The sequence below is a fragment of the Chelonoidis abingdonii genome, chromosome 23 (assembly GCF_003597395.2).
Source record: "Chelonoidis abingdonii isolate Lonesome George chromosome 23, CheloAbing_2.0, whole genome shotgun sequence".
NCBI lineage: Eukaryota > Metazoa > Chordata > Testudines > Testudinidae > Chelonoidis > Chelonoidis abingdonii.
This window is the reverse complement of record NC_133791.1, coordinates 6,220,759-6,240,326: the sequence shown is the minus strand read 5'-3', so window position 1 is coordinate 6,240,326 and position 19,568 is coordinate 6,220,759. Positions and strand designations below refer to the sequence as shown.

The window sequence follows — 19,568 nt, the reverse complement described above, 5'->3', positions numbered from 1 at the left end:
TAGTCCAGTGCCTTCACCACCAGACTGTCCTTCTTCTCTACAAGATCAACCTCACCTACTCTAGAGACTGGGTTGAAGCCTACTTGGAAATTTAGGAGGGAGCTTTCTAAAGCACCTAAGTGATTTAGGAGCACAAGTCCCATTGAAAGTCCTTGGACTTGTGCTCTGAAGTGATGCTTTTGAAAATCTGCCCCTTAGCTGAAAAGTTTAATTCGTTTCCCCACACATCTTGTCTGTTTTAGGTTTGGTATTGATCTGTCTATGTATTGTTTTAACCATTAATCTTTGCTAAGGAAATTGTTTCCCAGCACTCTCGAAAGGAAATTCCAAGGCTGAGATCAAGTATATATTGGAGGAGTCACTCTTCTTTTTTCAGCTTTTGTTGCTCTGAGGCTTTTTTCTATCGAGAAGAAAAGAGGGGGATGTCTTTTCTGAGCAAAGCAAGCAGGAAACATTCAAAGGTCACTCTGGCCGCGCTCGTAGCAGCTTGCTGTCAGAACTTGGCAAGGATGAGCTGATGTCTAATCATCTACACATTCATTCACAAATACAAGGTATAGTGACTTGCCTGTGGGAGGAGATGAATGGGTGCTGTGAATTACCTTGTATAAACGTTGCTGCTTGTGACTCATGCGTGCGCTGATTCCAAGGTCTTAGTGTGAGCAGAAATCCTCTTGGAAATGGAAGGAAATGCTGAAGCTAAAAGCAGCTGTGTCTCAGACTGTTACTTAAGGGACTAGGTTAGTACAGCAGTTGTAGGAGTGCTCAGGATGGAAAGTGGAGGGAACCTTACTGGTTCCATAATGTCTCAGGGCCTGCTTGAGAAAGGAAAGCAAAGCAAAGGAGTTCCTGTAATGCTGCAGACCAGGGCTAAGCTGGAGGGGAGTGGGGAGAAGAGGAAAGTAGGGAAACTCTCATAATTCAGAGCAGGACAGAACTGGGGACCACCAGGACATGGGGAGGAGGTGGAGAGAGAGAAGAAAGAAGGTGAGCTCCAATAATGCAGAGCACAGGAAGGAATATGGAAGGGAGTTCTGTCAAGAAGGTCTGATCCAGGGGTGAAAGTAACACAGAAGACTTACTGATATGAGGGCCCAATGCCGGGGCCTTGGGTGGAAGGGGGAAGGGAAGCAGCCTCCCCCAGCCAGCCCATCCATGCTGCCTGGCCCACACTGCCTGGGGCTCTGGCAGCGATTTAAAAGGGCCCAGGGCTCCGGCTGCTGCTGTGGTAGCATCATCGTCGTCGTCTGGGAGCCCTGGGCTCTTTTAAATTGCTGGGGCCTGGGGCAGCTGCCCCTTTTACCCACCCCCCGCCCTTCTACTCCCCCATCGGTGTCCCTGCCGGTAGGGTCCCTATTGTCATGACAGTGCTTTAACATTGGCTGCGTACAGGCTGGTACCTGCGGACACTTCTTACTGGTATGCTGGCCCAGCCCTTACTGGCTTACTTTCACCCCCGGTCTGAGCTCTCTGATCCATTCTCCTGTCTGGTATATTGTCTTTACACCATTGGAGGGAAGGTCTAGCTCCTCTGAATCCAGGAGAAAAGCCCATCCCTGGCTCTCACTGCTCCCAAACATTTCTCTCCTCTGCACCAAACTTCTGTTGCCTTTGAAGTGGATTTCTTTTTTTCTTTTTCTGCATGGGGAATTGCATTGTCATAAAACTTCTATGCTTCCTGTTTCCTGCTGTTTCACCTGCTATGATCATGATTGAGGCCAAACTGTGGTGAGCTACTGATCACAATCTCCAGGGACCTTTAACCTGGTTTAACACACACAAAGTTCATTTAAAAGCAAACCAAAAATCTCCTTCCCTGGGCTCCCACGGAGGGGAGATCGACTGGCAGAAAGCTGCCATCCTGACCTTCCGGTTGCTCCTCAATTGTCTGAGATTGTATAGGAGATGGTAGGCAAAATATTAGGGGAAAAGAAATAGACCAATGTAATAGCAATGATGGGAAAAAAAATGCTTTGAAAAAAAAATGAGGAGTCCTTGTGGCACCTTAGAGACTAACAAATTTATTATTCTCTAAGGTCCCACAAGGACTCCATGTTGTTTTTTTGCTGATACAGACTAACATGGCTACCACTGAAACCTGTCATCCTGCTTTCAGGATTTTATAGGGAAATCATAGCCATCTGACCTGCAGACTCACGTCTCCCCCAGCCTCTATCGAAGTCAGTGGGGCACTTTCCACTGATATCCAAAGGAACTGGGCAAGCAGGGAGGTAAAGCTGTTCCTTTGGACATCAAGGAGATGTCCAGCCAAAGATGTGTTGTATGATGGATTTGGGAAAATTCCAGGTCATCAAGAGGAGTTAACCAGCAGCCCATCCAAAGGATAAAGTGTGTTTGGCATAGATCTTTCATTCAATACATTCAAATACTGAACACACTTGTTAAAAATGAAGATTTTTTTTGTGAATGGAAAGAGAGATTACCTTTCTTGAATGGATGGCTAGCTGTGAATGGTAAAACTGCTAGGAAATGCTTGTTCTTGTGGAAAAAAATCGATGAAAATGGAAACAAATTTCAAAAGTTGAACAAAAATCCACATGTTTTGTTTTGGCCACAATTTTTCAGCATTTGGTTGGAAAAGTTTTTCAACAACCTCCTCTCCTCCCCAAAAAAGTGTTTAAAATGGACTTTTTCCACAGAAATTTTTATTTTAATGAAAAGTTGAATGAAAAGTCGTGATGAGTTTTAGCGAGCAGCTAGCCTGGTGTACTCTGAGGTTTGCCATTCAGGGTTATGTCAGATGCCCACTGAAGAGTATGTTATGACCTGTCCTTATCTTTGCCTTTCCTGTGGACACATGTATAAAGAAGCCAGAGGTAGACTGTAATCTTTCAATGTCTTTTAAATATTTGAAAACTTGGGGAATATTGGACTGAAATTTCTGGGCCTAAATCCAACCCAAAACTGGATGGGGCCTTTTTTCAGGTTTCACTTCACTTGTCACTAAAATTATATGAGATTTTGCTGTAGAGGCGGCAGAGATCTCACAAGAACAGCAGATCTCAAGCCCTCTTCCACTGTGGATGGTGGAAAACATGTCAGAATTGTCAGTGAGACCCCCATGAACCTCAAGCTCAGCCTAACCTGGATCAATATCCATGTTAAGCTTCCTGGAACCAAAACAGAGTCATACTCAGTGTTTATCTCTTCTTTTTACCACTGTACAGATCAAGTCAATGGCAACCAGGTATTTGGAAAAGAAAATATCTTTTGAAAGGTTGCTAGTGTCTGTGGGCAGACATGTTGTAGGGGGAAGAGGGTCACAGATGGCAAGGGGTTGATCAGTGGCTTGGGTTTAGGAAAGATTTAACTGGTTATGTTTCAGGTTTGGAAAACCTGGGGGTGCATTCAGATCCAGAGCCCACAGTCCCCCAAACCCTTTTAGTATAGGCTTGTCTCCTGCCAAAATCCTCTTCTGGTCCTTCAGCAAATATGCAGCTGGAGAGCGGAGAGTATAGTGGTCTTGACATAAAGTCAGCATGGATTAGTTCCACCAGTTTTGTACTCCTAATGGGGTGGGCGGGGGGAGCAATGATATTTTTAGACCATTTCAATGATAAGCCCCATCTGTCAATCTAGTTTGAGGCATGTTAGTGTCAATCCAAACAAGATTTATAATGTGACTGAGACCGACCAAGGACATGCAGTGTATGCCCTTGAGCTCAGAAGAGTTTACTCTGTAGCCTGGTTTGTTCAAATATTAACAGATCTTGAGGGAGTAACTGTGAAAGCAAGGTCGAGTCTGATATGGATGATGCTTTTCTGCATGAAGAAATCCTGGCTTTTTGATTTGCCTCAGTGGTAACTCCATTCACGTCTTTGTTCTTGCTCATATCCTAGGTGCAGATGTTTTAGCCTTTTTAAGAAACTGTTTCTGCATGTTCTGATTTGCAATAATTTGACTGACATGAAAGTAGTCTAAACCAGGGGTCAGCAACCTTTCAGAAGTGCTGTGCTGAGTCTTCATTTATTCACTCTAATTTAAGGTTTTGCATGCCAGTAATACATTTTAATGTTTTTAGAAGGTCTCTTTCTCTAAGTCTATAATATATAACTAAATTATTATTGTATGAGAAGTAAATAAGGATTTTAAAATTAAATTAAAATGCAGAGCCCTCTGGAAACGGTGGCAGGACCTGGCAGTGTGAGTGCCACTGAAAATCAGCTCGCGTGCCACCTTCGGCACGCGTGCCATAGGTTGCCTATCCCTGGTCTAAATGCTGTTGTCTGCCAAGTGAAGGACATTAGTCCTGGTGTGACTTGTGGGACAGTTTCACAATCTTGCCATATAAATGACTAGGTGCTTGTCTATGCTTCAGTGACACTAACTATGTGGCCAAGATTGGGGCAGGGGAGGCGGGGAAGCTCCCTGAGGGGTAATCCACCTTCCTGAGAGGCACTAGCTAGGTTGACAGAAATTCTTCTGTCTACAATGGGGTTAGGTCGGCTTAACTATGCCACTTAGGGAGTAGATTTTTCACACTCCTGAGCAAAATCTCTGGGTCGACCTAACTTTTTAGTGTAGACTAGGCCTAGATCAGAGGTCTTTTTGTTTGTTTCATGAAGTGCAGAAGGTGACAGAACCCTGTTGTGGTAATGATCCAGGGTCAAGAGGGCCACAGAGGGGGAAGGGTTTCAGAATTGTAGCCGTGTTAGTCTGTATCCACAAAAATAATAGGAGTAATTGTGGCACCTTAGAGACTAACAAATTTATTGTAGCATAAGCTTTCGTGGGCTACAGCTCACTTCATCGGATGATTGTAGTGGAAATACAGAAGGAAGGTATATAATCACACACACACACACACAGGAACATGAAACAATGAGTGTTACCATAGGCATTATAAGGAGAGTGATGATTAAGGTGAGCTGTTGTCACCAGGAGAGAAAAATAACTGTTTGTAGTGGTAAGGAAAATCACCCATTTCCAGCACTTGACAAGGAGATGTGGGAACTGTTGGGGTGGAGGCGGGGGAGATAAGCATGGGAAATAGTTTTACTTTGTGTAATCGCCCATCCACTCCCAGTCTTATTCAAACCTAATTTAATGGTGTCCAATTTGCAAATTAATTCCAATTCAGCAGTCTCTCTTTGGAGTCTGTTTTGAAGTTTTTTTGTTGTAATATTGCAACTTTTAGGTCTGTAATCGAGTGGCCAGGGAGATTGAAGTGTTCCCAACTGGTTTTTGAATGTTATAATTCTTGACATCTGATTTGTGTCCATTTATCTTTTACGTAGAGACTGTCCGGTTTGGCCAATGTACATAGCAGAGGGGCATTGCTGGCACATGGCATATATCACATTGGCAGATGTGCAGGTGGATGAGCCTCTGATAGTGTGGCTGATGTGATTAGGTCCTATGATGATATCTCCTGAATAGATATGTGGATAGAGTTGGCAACGGGCTTTGTTGCAAGGATAGCTTCCTGGGTTAGTGTTTTTGTTGTGTGGTGTGTGGTTGCTGGTGAGTGTTTGCTTCAGGTTTGGGGGCTGTCTGTAAGCAAGGACTGGCCTGTCTCCCAAGATCTGTGAGAGTGATGGATTGTCCTTCAGGATAGGTTGTAGATTCTTGATGATGGGCTGTAGGTGATGGCCAGTGACGTTCTGTTACTTTCTTTGTTGGGCCTGTCCTGTAGTAGGTGACTTCTGGGTACTTTTCTGGCTCTGTCAATCTGTTTCTTCACTTCAGCAGGTGGATATTGTAGTTGTAAGAACGCTTGATAGAGATCTTGTAGGTGTTTGTCTCTGTTTGAGGGGTTGGAGCAAATGCGATTTTATCCTAGAGCTTGACTGTAGACAATGGATCGCGTGGTGTGGTCTGGATGGAAGCTGGAGGCATGTAGGTAAGTACGGCAGTCAGTAGGTTTCCAGTACAGGGTGGTGTTTATGTGGCCATCGTTTATTAGTACTGTAGTGTCCAGGAAGTGGATCTCTCTTGTGTGGACTGGACCAGGCTGAGGTTGATGGTGGGGTGCAAATTGTTGAAATCATGATGGAATTACTCAAGAGCTTCTTTTCCATGGGTCCAGATGATGATGTTGTCGTCAATATAGCGCAAGTAGAGTAGGGGCGTAGGGGATGAGAGCTGAGGAAGCATTGTTCTAAGTCAGCCATAAAAATGTGGGGGAGGGATAGCTCTGTGGTTTGAGCATTGGCCTGCTAAACCCAGGGTTGTGAGTTCAATCCTTGAGGGGGCCATTGGGGAACTGGGGTAAAAATCTGGGGATTGGTCCTGCTTTGAGCAGGGGGTTGGACTAGCTGACCTCCTGAGGTCCCTTCCAACCCTAATATTCTATATTGGCATACTGTGGGGCCATGCAGGTACCCATAGCAGTGCTGCTGCTTTGAAGATACACATTGTCCCCAAATGTGAAATAGTTGTGGGTGAGGACAAAGTTCAGCCACCAGGTTTGCTATGACATTATCGGGGATACTGTTCCTGACAGCTTGCAGTCCATCTTTGTGTGGAACGTTGGTGTAGAGAGGGCTTCTACATCCATAGTGGCTAGGATGGTGTTTTCAGGAAGATCACCAATGGATTGTAGTTTCCTCAGGAAGTCAGTGGTGTCTCAAAGATAGCTAGGAGTGCTGGTAGCGTAGGGCCTGAGGAGAGAGTCCACGTTGCCAGACAATCCCGATGTTAGGGTGCCAATGCCTGAGATGATGGGGCATCCAGGATTTCAAGTTTATGGATCTTGGATAGCAGATAGAACACCCCTGCTCGGGATTCTAGGGTTGTGTCTGTTCAGATTTGCTCTTGAGCTTTTTCAGGGAGTTTCTTGGGTAGATGGTGTAGTTTCTTTTGGTAACCCTCAGTGGGATCAGAGGGAAAATTATCCAGTTTACCTGAGATCATATGAGGAGAGTACAGAACGCTGCAGTGTGTCACCTCAGCAAAGCAGGCTACTGTGAGCACATCAGATGTGTCCTCCACCCTCTGCACTGGCTTTCAATAGGATATCAAGGCAAGAACAGAGGAATGAAAGTAGTTTCTGCTTCTAGAACCCCTTTCAACTGGGGAGTTGAACTCATTTTGCAAACACTAATTAAACTTTTTGACACCCTTCTGAGGTGAGATGAGATGAGGTGATGATGATGGCACTTAGCATGTTAGATAGTGCTTCAGAGGTGCCGTTTTCATAAGCAATCAATACTGGCCTGGCTTTGCTCCCACTGAAGTTAATGGTAAAACTCCTGTTGCTGCCAACGGTTGCGGAGTTAGGTCTATGCTGAGAGCTTCTGAAAATCCAACCCTAGGTTTAGAGCTGGAAGGGACGCTTCTGACCATATAGTTTGACCTCCTGCATAACACAAGCTGTAGAACTTTACTGAGTCCAATAGTAGATCAATATCACTTCAGTTTTACAGATGGTGGAAAACTGAGGAAGAGGTAGTGACTTGCCCAAGTTCATAGCGACTGAGCTGGGAATAGAGCCCACATGTCCTGACTCCCATTCCCTTAATCTAACTGTTATGTACATATCTTAAATATGCTGAATGTAAACCTCAGATTCTTAAATACTTGAATAAAATGGGAACCCTTTTATTCCTGCAAGATTATTTGTCGGGAGAAGTAGATACTGTCTGTTTACTTTATTAACTGCCTTTATTGCCATGAGATGCAGAACTCTGATGCAATCAAAATGTCCACAGCTCTTGTGATCTGAATTTATGCCCACTAGAGAATGGGAGTTAGGACTCCTTATGAGTTATTGCATAAAATTAATGCAACAGATTGGAAAACATAGTCGCATCTACTTAGACTAGAAATGATTAATGAAGTTAGGTAAAAGAGCTACCTGCAAATCAATGGGACTGTTTATGTCTAGATGACCTGGTAACCATTAGTGCAATTACATAGCTCTATAGTGTGCATGTCTTCCTCCTCCTCCACCTCTTCTATATGCAAAGAAAAGGGTGACTTCAATAATATTACTCATGTATTTAATCATTTTTCTCAGTTAAATAATAAATTTAAAAAGTATTAGTCATCTCAATATCCTCCAGCAACAGGAAGATTCAATAGAGTACATAGCACACTCAGCTATGTAGTACAATGTTCAAAGGAACTTGCTGTTAAGCAAAAAAGAGAAACTAAGGATCTCCAGAAGGTGTAAATTAGCCTAGCTCTATTGACTTCAGTGGAGCTGTGCTAATTTACACCAGATGGGAGTCTGACCCTCTGTGTCTTGTAATCATAAAAATCGTGAGTTAAAATGGTACCTTTTTAACACTCATATCTGCTTCTCTGCATCTTTGAATTAGATCTGTCAGTTTAGACACAAGTTTCTGTCACTACCATGGGTCTGAAATAGTTTGACTTTGGTGACCACCTGTCCCACTGCAAAAGACATCTGCTTTGATAGGGTTTTTTGGGGAAGGCTGAAGGTATTCTTCCTATGGCAACAAAAGGAAGGAGTTTTTGTAAGTGGATGATTGGCTGAGTCCCTGTTGCATTCATCATTTTAATGCTGTTGGGATTTAGTTATATCATTACGTGGTGTTAAGGCACCTGGAGCCTTGGATTATTAGTTGTTATTATTTTAGATATTTAAATAAAAATAAATGAACTTGAGTGAACTGGATTCTGCGTCATCAACTCCATTAACTTTTTCTGCAGTCAGAAGAATTGGTGCTGGTGAAGTAAAAAGGAGAATTAGCGTGATTTGTAATTTAAAATCTCAGGTAGAGTTTGCTGTATTGTTAGGAGGAGCAAATCATCCTTTTGATTTGTAACACTGAGCAAATTTGATTGGGAAGTTACTGAAGCAAGAGAAGAAAATACTGGAGGTTCATCAGCAATGCCTCTTATAAAGTAACTTTTCTGACTTTGAGTTGCTCTCATCACTTCCATTATTGCAGGAAAAGCTTGAGATATAACTAGGCCAGAGGCACCCCCATCCCCTCCCCAAAAAGGGAAAGTTCCTTGGTAAATTGCACCTGGAGGTTCACAGAGGCTGGCTTTTCTGGCTCACCGTATACGAATGGCTTGCAGACCATTCATTCCTTAATCACGCCTGGATGGTTCTTGACCAATATGCCAATGCCATAAAATGCCTGCAGATTATGAACCAACCTGAGTGATGTGAGAAGTACCAGGAAATAAAGATGTCTTATGTCAGACCCGTATTACACTAGGCTGGTCTCTTGGCTGTTGCCCCTAGAAAGGCTTGGAGGGCACCAATAAGTGCTGTCTGTGATGCAGATACCCACCTGAAGGGAAATACATGTGAAATGAGTTTCGCTGGTCTCTGCCCCATCTCCCTGCTGGAACAATTTTTTGAATTGGAGCAGAGAATTTGGGATTGAAAAATGCAAGGATTGGGCAGAGAGGATGTACTAATATTCGGATAGGTACTTATCCCTGGTTCTGTTAAATACTGCCCTTGTTTTCCAGATTTGGCTATATACTGTGAGAAAACCTAATACATTGAGAGTGAGTAATTGCTCAGTGAGGCAAAGTCTATGGCTAAATCTACACTGAGTCATACTTAAACTATTATGTTATTTTCACTTGTGCTCAATAAATGAACACAGGATGTCCATCTGGTAAAAATCAGGTTTGAAAGTGCCACATGCCTCTCTGCTAACTTCCAGATGAAACAGCACAGAAATCTGAGATAATGTTTTTTGCTTAATACTCTCATTCTGTTTCAAAATCATGCTGGGGCCAGATTCTCAGCTGGCATAAATCAGCATTAATGTCAGTGGAACTTAACATCAGCTGAGAATCTGGCCTCTCTTATATATTTGCCTCTTACCCATAAACTAAATAATTAGCCTGGCTGAGTTGCTGGTATGTACTACTGGACTTAGAGTAGTAGATGGAATTACAAGGAGATGGGGAAGAACTATGCCTGGGAAGGGGGTGTTTGTACAGTTGGCAGGTGCTGCCATTTGAACATAAAACTATTGTTTTATAGGCGAAGTTCTGGCCATGGCTTCGCTCTGCAAATATTTAATTCTAGGTTTCCATGTGTGCAGAATATTCATGAGAACGAATGGCAAGAAGACAAACAGAACCAGCCTTCACTTCCGGCCAAACCATATGTTTCTCTTGCTCTTTACCTGCCTAGCTGAAGCTATGTGTGTACATTTGCTACTTAACTCTCCGCATGATGCAGCTATAAAAAACAAAAACAAACCCAACCTAATTAGTAGCACATGGCGATATGCAAGTTAATTATCTTGTTCTGCAATTTATGTCCTGCATGCTTGGAGCACTGCTTGCAAAGGGAGGGTGAGGGTTGGAAGGAGTTACCATTTCTGAAGCTCCCAGCATCTGAGTGGTACAGTAACAGCGGTCTAGGAATACAGCAGGTGGCTGTTAGAATGTGTGTCCTGAAGGCTTCCTTGGGGTGAAAGACAAGTTGGGTCAAATACTGCTTTCAGGTGTTACTTGTACTGGCCTATATCCAGAGCAACAGAAGAATCTGGCTTATTTTCTTCTGTTGTAAAAACGCACCTCTGAGTTAGTTACAGTGAATCTCCGGTTAAGCTTGAGTCATTTCCTCCCCTGCCCCCCCCCCCCCCCCAATGATTTCTGTGACCAGAACTATGGTCTGCACATTGCAGTGCACGTTCAATACACATCTTTTGTTCCATTTCACTATGCATTTCTAGGCACATGGATAGCAGGGGGATGAGTGCTGTATAAAAGGTGTTTCATTGTACCAGCATTCACTGGGAGTATGTCCCATTGCATAGCCTGCTTCTGACTATATAGAAAACAATTGATCTGTTTATATAATATAGAATTGCATTAACGCTTTGACATGAACGTTATGCTTTCCGCAGCAACGATCATTAGAATGGTCTAATGAATAATAATCTAATATAAATAAAACAGATCTACAATCCATATATATAGTAACAGAGATAGCTAAAGAAAGTAGGAGGCAAGGGAGAGAAAAAAGTCTTAATGTTAAGCTTTGAGGAGAGCTGACATGTTTGAAGACCTTTGGTGAAATCCTGGCTCCAACGAAGTCAAAGACAAAACTCCCATTGGCTCCAATACAGCCAGGATGTCACTGTGCATTCTGATGTTACCTACACCAATGTAACTAACTCCATTGACCTTGGTGGAGCTGCTTCTGCTTTACTCCAGTGTGAATCAGTCCCTGAGTATCTCCTTTCAGGTTGTATTTGTTACTTGTCTTCTAGTGTATCCCCATAAACATACAGCCCAAAGGCTTGATTCCTGAGCTTTTCACATTTTGATTTTAGCTGCATTATTTGACTGCTCAATGAGGCCTTGCGGGATGGACGGACAGATCTGCAGAGAGGTATGGATCCTACAACCGACTTACAAATCACAGGAACAATCCTTAAAACACAGTTCCTGTTCCTGTTGAAGCCTATGAGAGCTTCCCCATTGAGTTCAGCACGGGCAGGATCAGCTTCAAAGAGTCAGGTAGGACTTTGCCTTCCAGGTGTATGAGACTCATTTACAACATAGGGTACCAGGAAGCTTGGCTGTCAGGATGTGCATTCTCCTCCTTCCACATCCCACTCCAAAGGTCTCACCAGTTACAGCAGCAATGGAGGGAGGAGTCGGTGAATAAGCAATGTTGCCAGCCAAATTCATCCCTGGTGACAAACCCCATTGACCTCACTGGAGTTACAGCAGGGTTGAATTTGGACCTGTGTTTTTAAACAGAATAGGGCAATCCTGCAGCAGGGGATGCTGTTCTACAGTGATTCCCAGTAGGGTTCCTGAATCTCTGTGCTGTGAATGAGGCAGGCTCCCCTCTGGGCACATGGCTTGTATGTTCTCTTTTCCCCTTTGTCTCATCTATTAGGATCCTAAGCTCTGTGCTGTGTCTGTACAATGCCTAGCACATTCGGACCTCTGTAATAAACAGACATTATTAATAATTAAACCCTTCCCCCAATGTAAATATTTTAGTGCCTGTGGAAAGCTTTGGGACCCATAGGGCTGGAGCAAGAGTTGCTGTCGCACCCCCTGGCTTGAAGTAGGAATAACAGCCCAAATACATGGTTTCCGCCTTCACTGCACACACTATAAAAATTGTTCTAGCACCACGTCTGGGGCCTGATTCTGGCCCTCCTTTCTCAGTGTATCCTGGCCCACACCTGACACCATCTCCCCTTTGACTCCTTGAAGTGTTCTTCAGGTGCCACATTTCCTTTTGTTTCTTGCCACACTTTGATTTCAGTTCCCAGCTCACCCTGGTGGCGATTAGATGGATGGAGGGTGTGGGAAGGAAGTCTGGTGTTGGAAGAGGAAGGAATTAACTATTCTGAAGGCAGAGAAGATTCCAGCACAGCAAAGTCTCTCCTAGTTCCGAAAGGTTAATACATGACTCTCGGGTGGCTGGGCGTGGATTGTCCTGAGAGGAAATAGCCCTGGAGGAAGCTTTTTACGATTGCCCACGTGCTGTGAATACTCTGCAGCACTTTCTTTCCCCTCATAAATTCCATCAGACAAGACCTCCTCCTGCCCCTACATGGGAAAAAAAAGTCCTGTCAGGAGTAGTCTGAGGAGGTGTCTTTCCTGCCCTGTGCTGATGTTTGAACATCTTTGCCCTGCTATAGATAAAGGAATGAAACGTCCCATGCCTCCAGACACTCGGGCATGGTGCCTTCTGCTTGACCTTTTCCCTCTGAGCTATACAGACTAATGCCCTCATTTAGCAGAGCGTCTCCGTAAGTCTATCCCTTTCCCGTCTAGTATGTAAAGTGTTTTGCCGACTAGGGATGAGCTGTGTTGAAATGAGGCCCAATGGGGTTGCTTACAGGAGGAAGGCAAGAATAATGTACTGTTGTTTTGTAATGATAGTGAAGCTAGACAGCATTGTAGTGAGGGCTCGGGTGCTATTGAATCTCTATGCTGCTAGGGCGAGAGACTATTGCCAACCAAGATTTTACTGCAGCTGAAGAGGAGCTCCCGTGACCCTCCATACCAAACTTTGAGGTCAGTGGTGTAAATATGATCAGACACAGGCCCAGAAAATCAGATAATTTTTGAAAGTCTGATGAATATTGGACAAGTCCAACATTAGGGTGAGTTTTAAGCTTTCTTAAAGAAAAATCATGATAAGAAAGTTGAATTTCAGCTCCCTTTGCCAGAGGTCTGATACTGAGCTGCGTTTTCCTCTCCTGATCCAGGTCTTCAGACCAGACTTGTCATAAACGGATAGCTAAGGGTTAATGTTTCTTTTGCCTGTAAAGGGTTAACAAAGGGAACCAAACACCTGACCAGAGGACCAATCAGGAAACCGGATTTTTCAAAGCTCAGGGAGGGAAGTTTTTGGGTGTGTGTTCTTTGTTCTGTTCTAGTGCTCTCTCGGCTCTGAGAGAGGATCTCTCTATCTTCAGGCTTTCTAATCTTCTGTTTCCCAGTTGTAAGTATAGGTATAAGACAATATAGATTTTTATATTGTTTTTGTATTTACATGTGTGTAGTTGCTGGAATGTTTTAAATTGTATTTCTTTTTGAATAAGGCTGTTTATTCATGTTTTCTTTTAAGCAATTGACCCTGTATATTGTCTTCTTGATACAGAGACCATTTTTATGTCTTTTTCTTTCTTTTTATAGAAAGCTTTCTTTTTAAGACCTGTTGGATTTTTTCCTAGTGGAGGCTCAGGGGGGATTGAGCCTGCAGCTCACCAGGGAATTGGTAGGAGGGACAAGAAGGAGGGGGAAAGGTGAATTTTCCTCTCTGTTTTGTAATTCCAGGAGTTTAAGTACAGTAATCTTCCAGGGTAACCCAGGGAGGGGAAGCCTGGGAGGAGGTAAAGAGGGAGAAGGGAAGTGGGTTATTTCCCTTTGTTGTGAGACTCAGGGCATCTGAGTCTTGGGGTCCCCCAGGGAAGGTTTTGGGGAGACCAGAGTAAGGCAGGCACTGAAATTCCTGTCTGGTGGCAGCGATATCAGATCTAAGCTGGTAATTAAGCTTGGAGGTTTCATGCTAGCATCTTACTTTCTGAACTCTAAGGTTCAGAACTGAGTAGGAAAGCTATGACAAGACTCCCTTCTTGTCTGTTTAATATTCCTGCTAGAAACTAGCAATAAATATTAAAATGGCAACTCTCAGTGCAGTGAGGAGCCATGCTCTCCTCTCCGTTACACTGGTGTGTGCTCAGAGTAAACCCCCTGAAAGCAATGGGTGTGATGCTGGGGTCACGAATCTCATTGTTTCCAAGGAGTTACTCCAGATTTACTCCCATTTAATGAATCATTGTTGGAAACAGCAAATTGGCAGCTCTCTTTTTGAAATCAAGCAGCACCATTCACAATCTGAGTTGGGGACAACAGAGCATTCATGTGTTTCTTTTTAGACTAAACTTAGTTATGTCAAGGATTACCTACCTGTGCAAAATGAGTGAAACCAATTCACTGGCTTCCTTTGCATGGCAGTGACTCACTGAGTCATTTACTTGCAGCAACAGTCATGATTTGAAAGTACCCTCAGCCAGAGGTGGGGAGAAAGGGCCCATTCTCAGCTCTGACTCTTCTTTCTGACACCTCATCAATGGCTGCATTTTATCTTGGTCACCCTTTCACCACCCTAATAACATTAAAATACAATTTAAACTGCTGCTGTCTTTTATTTGCTATTCAGGCCTCTGGGAGCAATAAACCAATCAAGGGGAGGGAGAAGACTTAAAACACACAAGCATACCCCCAAACTTCCAGTGACCGTGCCTTAGTCCTACAGAATGTGTGTAGGAAAGAAGGGGGTGGTCAGCAGTGCTCTCTCTTTCTGACAAACAGCATTCCAAGGAAGAAAGGGCGCGCTCAGGCTTTTTCCATTGCTTTACTCAGCCAAAGACAGTCAAACATGCACGTTCCCCAGACCTCTGCTGTTTGTGGGCATAAGCAGTGGTAAGCAGATAGAGATGCCTGTGAAGAAATAACAGCTGATTTGATGTGTCCGGCCCCATTTCTATTTGCTTGCTGATAGATCAAAGTATAAATCATTTTATGACTCAGGTGGGTTCAGGCCCCAAGTCCTAACTTCTGTCAGGGTTAATGATTTGTGTATGGATATGAAAAGGGAATCCTTGTAACATCCAGATTGTGTGCCCTGCACCTCTGACTCCTGGGATTTTCTCTGCCTTCAAGAATTACAACCAGGGGTTTTAGACAAACAGAGCTCTTCTTTCTGGCAGGCAGAAGGACATTACATGTGCCTAGAATGGCAAGTGTAGTACATTTATCTCCAAACAGGGCACTCTACCATCCACCTGGCCAGCGAGTAGACAGGGGTTTTGTCTCCTGGCTAACTAAATACATGGACTCCCTAGTTAAACTCTAGCTCTACCGATGCCAGGAGCAGAACTTCTTTCCATGACATCATTAAGCTTCCAGTGATGTATCTACAAGCAATGATAACGCTTCACAGCGCTCCCCAAACAGTCACTAACGTTTGCAACATCCCTGTCTGGCAGGTTAGTCGGTATTGTCCCTATTTTATTGGAGGCGGGGGAGAGAAACTAAGGCACAGTGATGTTAAATAACTTGCTCAAGGCCACATAATGAGTTGGGACTTTGCTATGAAGGAGGACGGGTTTGCACTAGTGTAGCTATACGGATGTGCAAACTGGGAAAAGGTAGGCTGGCACAAGTCACTTTTTATACTGGTGCAGCACATCTATAATAGGGGTTTGAACCAACAGGGCTACATCAGTGCAAAAATGCAGAGAGTTACTGGCCTTCAGACCAGACTGTGTGTGTGTGTGTGTGTGTCTCTTTCTAATATCCCTTTCCTTCTGGTGAATCTACAAATCACCCTGGCCGCCTTCCTTTTTCCACACTCCAAGAACTCTGCTTGCAAGACATATTAAATATTTCACCATCAGCGAATTGTTTAGACTTGAATGAATTGAAGTAAACAAAATAGGGTGGTATCAGCTATAAACACATTTTATTCTCTCTTCTGTTCTTTTCATTCAAAATTTTATTCAGAGCTTTACAATGACAAGCAGAGGTTCTGAAGGTAATGAGTCTGGTCTGTATCATAAAGTGGTAGGAGTCTTACAACATGATGCAAATGTCATACTCATGAAGGCCTGGCCAGATCAGACTATTTTCCTATCTAGAAATCAGTAAACAGAAGTAGATGCATCCCATAATGGAAATTGGGCAACTAGATTGGAGTATTTGCATTTTTCCTTTTCCTTTCCCTTCCATTCAGAGGTGTGGTGTGCACAGTTTAAACAAGCCAGCCTGGCTTATCTGTGGTCTGGTCCTTTAAGTAAGAATTCTTGAATGATGCATAAGAAAAACAAGATGTATAGCAGCTGGCTGGAAGTCGCCTTGGCACTGAACAAATCTAGTATCCTGCTAAAAGAACGAGTGGTCCTTGTGGCACCTTAGCGACTAACAAATTTATTTGGGTATAAGCTTTCATGGGCTAAAACCCACTTCATTGGATGCATGCAGTGGAAAATACAGTAGGAAGATATATATACACAGAGAACATGAAAAAATGGGTGTTGCCATACCAGCTCTAACGAGACTAATCAATTGAGGTGGGCTATTTGTTAGTCTCTAAGGTGCCACAAGTACTCCTCGTTCTTTTTGCTGATACAGACTCTGTAATATCCTGCTGTGTCTATAACATATCTTTTCTATATAATGAGCCTCATGTGAGCAGATTACACTGAGCATGGAGGTAACTCCATGCTAGCGGTTATTTGGAAAACATACTGCTGAGAAGCCATTGTATGGCTCAACAATTTTCTGAATATAGCAAAAAATACTGTCAGGATCTCAACACAACAAACAACCTGTTATAATGATAACCCTTCATTCCATACGTCTGTCCTCTTGGGCTTTTTCCGTTGTGATCTTGAGATAAGAGTTAATGACTCTATATAAACACCCCTTCTAGCCTTCCTGCCAGATAGTTCCTGGGTTGTTTAAAATACCACTAGACTGTGCATACGTCAGAAATTCCTTTTTCATGGGTAAATTGACTTTAAAAATGTCCAGGTGATTGACTTGGTTTTGTAACTTATTTGTACAGATGAAAATTGTCTTCCGCATAGTCTTGCTCCTTTGTCCTATGCTGTAAATATCAGGGGTTTTATTCTGACATGGCGCTATGAACTTTAACTACAGTTTCATTCCATTATCTTAATTTCACACTTATGGCTGCGCTGTTTATTTCTAGATTTTTATTGTTTTGGATCTCTGAGGCCAGAATGAAGGATTTCCCCTCCCAACTATTAAAAACTTTATCACAATGAATGGAAAAGAACAGGGCTGATTAAAATTCATAATTTCTGTTCTATGAGAAATTCCAACATTTCCATTCATTCTTAATTGGAAAAAAAGTCACAATTTCCTGCAAAATGAAACTTTTTAGAAATTTCATTTTGGAAATATCAAAATGATCACCTTGAAGTGTTGTATTTTTATAAGGTCGAAGCACTTCATTTAGATTTTTATATAATATAAATTAGTCAAAATGACTTTATTGAATGAAACATGACTCTTAAGTCAATTTTCAGTTAAATCAATATGTTTCTTTGAAATGTTTCAATTTTATCAACACAGCATTTTCTGAAGGAAAACTGTTTTGTCTGAAAAGTTTTGGGCAGCTCTTGAAAAGACCACATACAGCATTGTTTATTGGTTCAAACATTGATTTACCCTCTGTGCACTTTGCACGTAACAATAAAATAGATGATATTCAGTTGAGGTAAATTCTTTTTTATATTAATAATAAGGTTGGTTGAAACTAAACATTTTCAGCTGAAATTTTCTCATGTTTTGGTCAGAAATGTTTACCAAAAACTGACACATTTTGTTTTCGGGTTTTCATTTTTTTTGACAGCAAAGTAAAATGTTTTGATGAAAAATTTTCCACAGAGGGGAGAGACCCTTTTCCAAGCAGCAATAGTTATTAATGTGATTGCTTGGAAATATCCATTATTATTCCTTTCTTTCTGGTCTCCCATGCTAGAAAATGACTCTTTTCTTCTTTACTCTTCATCCTCTGTCATGAGTCTAATATTTTGCCCTCCATTCCTTTGCTGATTTCTTATCCTCTTGTCTCTGGCTCATCAGTAAAGGGCATTTTATCTTTTATTTTGTCACACCTGTGAGTTTACAGTGTTATGATTCCTGCAATTCAATATTCAGTATTTCCTTTTTGCTCCTGTAATTACTCTAAAGTGCTGCTGTTTTTCTGTTTTTGTAGCTTCCGGTCCTTGAATATGCTATGTTCTTTCTGTTTATTGCTCTTATTCTGTCTTATCTCATTCCAAGCATGTGGCCTCTGCCACCTTTTCACATATTTGCAGTCTTCCTAAATATTCTTGCAATTATTTCCCTTAGTCCACTGGACACTTTCCCCTTGGAGTCACAGTTCAAGTTATTTTGGCTTCTTCCAGAAGGAAGATTCCTAAACTGGGTGTGTTGCCTTCTGGTATGTAGCCTTGTATGTATTTTTAATAATATTTTATATGGTTATAAGAGGTCGGAGTAGACACAGTATCCCTTTTTTCTTATCACTCATCACTTCTCACTTCCAGTGATTAAATCCAAAAGAACCTGAGTTTATTGCCTAGGAAATCAGTTTGCCTTCTTTCTAACAGCTTGTGCCCATCCTTGCTTTTTGCAAACACCTCAGTCAGTAAGTAACCATCACCCATGCACTCACATTTGTGGCTGCTTTTCCTTTGATGCATCATTTTAAATCTATTTTCTTTAACTGTTTCAAGGACTACAGGAGAATTGTATAAACATGCACCTTCATTGTCCTTGAGTGCAATCCAAACTGTCTCTGTGGTGTCAGTGAAAACACTGAGTATCTCTCTCTCTCTCTCTGCACAGGCTGCGCCCTCTCCTTAGAACAGCCAGCCCTCCCCATGCAGTGGCTCCTTGTCACGTTGGTATGCTAAATCCTCAGTCATTTGATCTGTTATTAAGAGAATAGACCTAGATGAATGCAACACCCTTTAAATCCTTGTAACTCTGGTTCATCAATGTTATGTAGGCTCTCAGTGCAGGGGTGAGAGTTAGTTTAATGTTTTCCTCTGTTGTTCCTATGCCACCTTCTCCTACATTCTGAGTGGTTGATATTTGCAAACCGCTTCTTGTTTCCACCTCTGTATTCTAAATCAGCAGCCAAGTAGTTTGCCATGTAAATGGCCAGACTCTTTGCTTCATTGAAGTGAGATGCAGCCATTTGTCTTCACCATTTTCTCTCTCCCTGTTTTGCTATTAGAAGGGAGAGTGCTACTGTCTGGAAGCAAACTAGAAAAATAAACTGATTGTAAAATGAATGCTTTGGGGTGTGGGGTTGGGTCTTGTGCAGCACTGTGTAACCTTAACAAAGCTCAGTTGAAACTGCAGGTGCATGATAGGAGGGGGAGAATTTCCATCTTGTCCGATTTCAGAGAAACTGCCTATCTACTGGGATAATATGTGCTACAAACAGGGCCGGTGCAAGGAAGTTTCGCGGCCTAGGCGAAACTTCCACCTTGCGCCCCCCTAGTCCTGCAGCAGCTCCTCTCTGCCCTGAGGCGCCCCCCTCCCCCACAGCAGCTCCCCACCCCTAGGCCCAGGG

At 42.7% G+C, this 19,568-nt stretch overlaps 1 protein-coding gene across 2 annotated transcripts in view; it reads left to right on the top strand.

The window, feature by feature from the left end:
- Positions 1–19,568, top strand: part of CALML6 (calmodulin like 6) — a 207,150-nt gene that overhangs the window by 105,244 nt on the left and 82,338 nt on the right. Inside the window, exon 8 of one of the 2 annotated variants that reach the window (XM_075060267.1) lies at positions 9,990–10,212. The exons of the other annotated variant lie outside the window; for it this stretch is intronic. The gene's annotated coding sequence lies outside the window, so the exon portion shown is untranslated. Of the gene's footprint in view, positions 1–9,989; positions 10,213–19,568 lie in introns of those variants that run through there. 2 annotated transcript variants of the gene reach the window in all.